This window comes from Pteropus medius, unplaced genomic scaffold, assembly GCF_902729225.1.
Source record: "Pteropus medius unplaced genomic scaffold, Ma_sr-lr_union100, whole genome shotgun sequence".
Lineage (NCBI taxonomy): Eukaryota > Metazoa > Chordata > Mammalia > Chiroptera > Pteropodidae > Pteropus > Pteropus medius.
This window is the reverse complement of record NW_024353908.1, coordinates 7,428,131-7,434,357: the sequence shown is the minus strand read 5'-3', so window position 1 is coordinate 7,434,357 and position 6,227 is coordinate 7,428,131. Positions and strand designations below refer to the sequence as shown.

The following is a 6,227-nucleotide window of genomic DNA, read 5'->3' as shown; positions in this document are numbered from 1 at the left end:
CTTAAACTTTTTATATTCACCCCTCAAAAATCAATTTCCTTTCATCCAGTCAAGGCACAAAATAATACAGGTGTTTAGTGGCCAGGTAAAAAATTCACCAAAATAGAAACCTGGATTGGAATTTCAAAGGTGAGGCTGTGGTTGCTCAGGCCTTGTTACTAAAGTTCCAGCATCCCGCTGAGTAATGAAATTAAAGAAAGAGCTGATTAATAAAGTGGGTTCTAATGTGGGCTTATATATATATGTATTTATTTATTCATTTATTTATTTATTTTAAGACAGGGGATACTTTATTCAAACCCATAAGAGAAATGGACAGGTTGGGTCTGTAACAAAGCATCATGTTTTAAAGCAAGGCCAGTAATTGTATATGAGAGTATACACTGCCACATACAAATTAACTGATTAGATCACAACTTTTCAATGTTAACACAGAATAAGCTTTCCTGAAAAAGCAACACCTTTGTGACATTTTAACTTTAGTATTCTTCTCCTTCTTCCTCACCCTCTCCTTCAACAGAATCCACACCAACCTCCTCATAATTCTTCTCAAGGGCAGCCATGTCCTCACGGGCCTCAGAAGACTCTCCTTCCTCCATGCCCTCACCCACGTACTGGTGAACAAAGGCACGCTTGGCATACATCGAGTCAAACTTGTGGTCCGGGCAAGCCCAGGCCTCAACAATAGCTGTGGTGTTGCTCAGCATGCACACAGCTCGCTGTACTTGGCTAGGCTTCCACCAGGTACCACGGAAGGAGGCTGGTAATTAATGCTAACTTTGAAGCCAGTGGGGTACCAGTCCACATACTGGATGGTACGCTTGGTCTTGATGGTGGCAATGCAGCATTTACATCCTTGGGAACCACGTCCCCATAGTATAATAAACAGCAAGCCATGTATTTATTATGGTGAGAGTCACATTTTACTATCTGGTTGGCCAGCTCAACATTGGTGATCTCTGCTACAGAAAGCTGTTCATAGTAGGATTTCTCAGCAGAGATGACAGGGGCATAAGTGGCCAGAGAGAAGTGGATGTGGGGATAGGGCACCAGGTTGGTTTGGAATTCTGTCAGGTCAACATTCAAGACTCCATCAAATCTCAGGGAAGTAATGATGGAGGATACAATTCGACCTATCAATCTATTCAGGTTAGTATAGGTTGAGCACTCAATATCAAGATTTCTATGACAGATGTCATAGATGGCCTCCTTGTAACCATGAAGGCACAATCAGAGTGCTCTGCGGTGGTGTGGGTAGTGAAGATGGAGTTGTAGGGCCCAACTACAGCTGTGGAAACTTGGGGGCCTGGGTAAATGGAGAACTCCAGCTTGGACTTCTTGACATAATCGACAGAGAGATGTTTCATCAGCAGGGATGTGAACCCAGAACCAGTTTCCCCACCAAAGCTATGGAAAACCAAGAAGCCCTAAAGACCTGTGCATTGGTCAGCCAGCTTCTGAATTCGGTCCAAGACAAGATCAATGATCTCCTTGCCAATGGTGTAGTGCCTGCAAGCATAGTTATTGGTGGCATCTTCCTTGCCTGTGATGAGCTGCTTGGGGTGGAAGAGCTGGCGATAGATGTCAATGCAAACTTCATCAATGACCATGGATTCCAGGTCTACAAATACTGCCCTGGGCATATGCTTGCCAGCGCCTGTCTCACTGAAGAAGGTGTTGAAGGAGTCGTCTTCCCCACCCAATGGTCTCGTCACTTGGCATCTGGCCATCAGGCTGGATGCCATGTTCTAGGCAGTAAAGCTCCCAGCAGGCATTGCCAATCCGAACACCAGCCTGGCCAGCCTAGATGGAGATGCACTCACGCATGGTTGCTGCCAAGCAGATGGCTGAGAGGAAGAGGAGACTCTTAGGCGGTTGATGTAAGAGAACCTAGAATGTGGGCTTCTAAACCTTATAACAAGTTTGCATTTTTGCTTGGCCTTTTGTGAGCTGTGTAACTTTGGAAAGTGTACCTAACCTATCTGAGATTTAATCTTTCAGTGTTGTCAGATTAACACACATAAAGATTATGAACATTTAGCACAGAAGCTGGTTCACAGCGAGCACTCAATAAGAGGTGGACAGTTGTGTCAGGAATAGCATGGAAAACTACAAACTCTCTTTTATTTTTTAGGAGCATGTCTAGATTTGATCAGTTATGAGTTTTAGATGACAAATTTAAGGCAAGTTTTATAAAAACTGCAGGGAATTAAGTTATGATATTAAAGCACAAGGTTTCATCCTGGTATTGTTAAAATTAGACAAAATGGCTTTGCCTTCCTCTTTAGCAGCTCGTTTACCGTGTTGCTTATAAAAGACATCAGTGAATTGAAACTGAACAGTAAATTGTGTTCTCACCATCTGTCTTGAAATAAATATGACATAGGAATCCCTGTCATTCAGACTATTTGGGAAGGAACATCATTTATAAGTTTTTCTGTAAAGGGTTTGGAACCAACCTATTAAAAATGCCTCCTAAGATTGTTTCTTGGGCCTGCATTTCAATAGGAATGCTTTCATAGTGAGTAAAGTTAAGCTGTTCATTGATAATTCAAATGACTTTATTAGACTGGGATAATTAAAACACTGAAGGTATTTCATCTCCCCTCTTTCATCCCCCCTTGTCCTCTTTCTCCTTTAGATTTCCCCCAAATTGATCATTGCAATTTAAATAGGATGTTGGGGGTGATTCAAACTAATAGCAATTAGCAACCATGGTCTTTGCTAATCTGATGGCTTTTTAAAAATTCCATCTGTAGCCATAATCAGATTTGAAGCTGTGAAAATAATAGCATATTTTTTTTTTTAAATTCTGGGCCTAGAAAAACAAGTATACCTTTTTTTTTAAAGCAAGGATGTCATCTGTGTTTTAGAGACTGAGGCAGAGAATGACTAAGAGTCCAAGCATCCTCCACTCATTCTTCCTAGATTCTTTAGCATGCTGTCAAGATATCTGTTTGCTGGCCCAATTCTGACTAAACATAAAGATTTTTTCTTACAGATAAAGTATCGATATACATTTTTTCTATTCTGGAAACATGAGCAGTGAGTGGCCTTTTTAGGTCAGATATATAGGTCTACATTATGGATGGCACACAGTGCCTGCTTTTATAAACTGATTGCTTTTCTGTCCTTGCTTACCCTAGAGCAGAGATGTTCAGTCCAGATATCTTTCTGCTAAACGACCTTTGCTCAGTCTTGCTCTTCTTATAACTTCACAACACCTCTATAGCATTGAATTAAACTAAGCTTAGTGTCTATTTGATAATTTCTTGAGCAGTGGATTTTTCTTTTTATTTAAAGCAGTACAGAAGAACTCTGTTTTGTTACCAGTACCACGGAGACGGTTTTATGAGGAGACATAATTTGACTTAGAATATTCCCACTTCTTGTAACAGTGTGCTGTATTTTAATAAAGTTCCCATATATTATGCAAACGAAATGTTTTACAGACTTGTCACAGATGGCAGTTGAAAGTGACTATTGCACGATCATTCCATACCACCCTCTTCTTAAAACGATGAGCTCGATTTGTGTCCCCATGATCCCTAAGTTGAGGAGCATAAACCATAGAATTAAGAAAAACTTCTAAAGAATTACACAGGGATGGAAAAATAGAATGTTCTTTAAAGAATGACTAGGAGAAAATGTCTTCTTATGTGGTTTCATGTCTCCACTAATTATATTAATTTCTTTTTTACTATAAAGTATGCATTGTACCAGGAAGAAGATGGGAGAAGATAAACATGTTTGAGATTTATGAAGGCTGTTTATTTCTTACACAGTTAAGCACTTATTATTAGTATAATTGTAGATCGAATTTTCTCATCCTAGTTGCCTCTTTTAGATCCTTCTAGACCAGTTTTGGAGTATGCCTCAAACTGCCTGTTTTCTGGAATCCAACTTTCTGCTTAAATGCCATTCGTGTCTCCCTGTGCCAGCAGCTCATGGTCGTCTGACCTCTATTTCCTGAAAGCACAGTTTTTTCCCCATTTTTATTTATTACTTCTGTTTCTAAATCTGGTTATCATTAAGATCTCCATGGAGTTTAGCTTATTTATTGAATAAGCCGGGCTTTGTCGTAGTGAATACAATTTGTTGAAAGAAATCCAGTTAAGCTAGTTCAAGTAGAAATGGAGGTTGTTGATAGGACACAGAGAAATTTGATAGAAATTGGGAACAGGAAATACTGTAATACTAGGGCCTCATAGGAGATAAAACTGGAGAGTGAGTCTGGATCTAAATAGTTCTGGGAGTTTCAACAGTCCCTGAGTCCACAGACTTCATTAGAATGCTTTGTCATCATTATGCTTTGGCAACCCTTTATTTGTCCTTAATTTTTGGTACTGCCACTAACCCAGTCAATGTTTTATAATCTCAAATCAAAATTCCTTATAAGCAAATTGATTGGCTTGACTCACCTTTTCCTTTTTCCCCCAAGTCAGTGGCCATCCTATGGTTGATCCTTCTTTGAATCAAATGTTCACTTCTGGTCCAATCTGATGAAGTTGTTTTGGGGCACACTGGGGAGAGAGTATGGAGGAATAGTTACATACACTTGGTGTATCAGAGGCTATGGGCAGTGACAGGTAGTTTGAGAGAGAGGTGTAGATGTATCCTCTAAGATAAGGCAGTTACATTTTTCTCTAGGGATCTTTATGGAATAGCTAATGTGGTATTTCAGCAAAGGTAGAGTTTTGGAAAGAGGCTAAAGGTGGGCATGGTGGCTTTCACTAGTAATAAACTCTTATTAAATAATCATTTCTTAATTTGCCCAGAGTCTATTCCTGACAACAATTAGAAAATAGAAGGCTTTTATATGTCATCTGTGTGTGTGTGTTTGTGCACATGCTTATATGTACACAAATAGAAACAGGAGAGGAAGTAATATAAACTTTTAGTGCTAAGAGACCTTAGGGATCCTTTGGCCCAACCCACACATTCCTCAGATTAAGAATCGAGACTCGCAAAGTTTATGTGGCTAGCTTAAGGGCATGCAGCTATTAAGTGGCAGGAGAGAGACTCAGATCTCTTGAGTCCTCATCCAATGAGCTTTATATCCCAGCTCTCTATTATACTTTTGTCTTCAGAAAGAAAGTCTTTATTAATTGAAACAAGCTCAACTACATATTATATTTCGTCATCACTTGGTTTATTATCTTTCAGGTTCTAGCTCAAAGATACCCACCTCAAAGTGGTACCTGACCACTGCCTAAAGTTGATCTCATTTCTTGTCCCCAGATTTTCTACATCATCATTTTCATAGCTTTATATCACTTACCCCAATCTTTAATCACCTTGTTTGTTTTCACATTTTTTTTCCTCTGTTAAAATAGAAGACTCCATGAAAGTAAAGATTGTTTCTCTTCTTCATGATTGCTTTTTCAGCTCCTGTAATTGTGCCCAGAACATAGTAGGGACAGAAAAATAATTAATCATGCCTGTGTGCATTTAATAAATATAAACGTTACAATAATAAATATTCTGAGGGAACACATCGACTCTTTTCTGGTCATACATACTTCCTAATTATTGAGGTCATGCAAAGTTTAATATTCCTACAGTATTAAATTTCTCTAAAAGTCTGTACATATTTTTGTATATACCATGTCACAATTTCAGGCTAAAACAAAATCTGGAATTCATAGCAAAGGGAGCAGCAACATCTGATTCAGATGTGATTTTACCTGTGTGGGTGTATTCCACATAAACTGTGAGTGCGTTCGTGACAGAGAGTAACTTGGTTTAGAGATGCTGCGCCCTAACTATCCTCTTTGTTTATGAATGTTCCTGTGACTCGCTGACAGTAAGAACTGTTCATTCTTATTTCTGGCTCTTGGCAGCCTACAGATGCTTCCTGTTAGTGCTCCTGGCAGGTTACTGGTAAGGCTTGTTGTTTATTGCCCTATCTATCAAGTTTTATTTATTTTTAAAAATAAGCCTTAAGTATACTGTAAACTTCCTTCACAAACAGATTTTTCCTCCTGTTTTATATTTGACAAGACTCTAAAAGAAATAGCAACATTGTCTCATAAATATTTGAACCCGAAATTTTAGGAAAGAATTATACTTAAGGTATTCAGAACAGGAATAGTCTCAGTCTAAAATCTCTCTTTCAACTACCTATTCTCAAATTCCCTCTCTCTCTCTCTCTCTCTCTCTCTCTCTCTCCCTCTCCCTCTCGCTCCTCTTCTCTCCTCTCTATGCCTTCTTCTTTTTTAATTGCA

The 6,227-nt window shown here is 39.0% G+C and overlaps 1 pseudogene; it reads right to left on the bottom strand.

Moving 5' to 3' along the window:
- Positions 1 to 272: 272 nt before the first annotated feature.
- On the bottom strand, positions 273 to 1,848 carry LOC120593715 (tubulin alpha-1A chain-like; annotated as a pseudogene).
- Between the last annotated feature and the right edge of the window lie 4,379 nt (positions 1,849 to 6,227).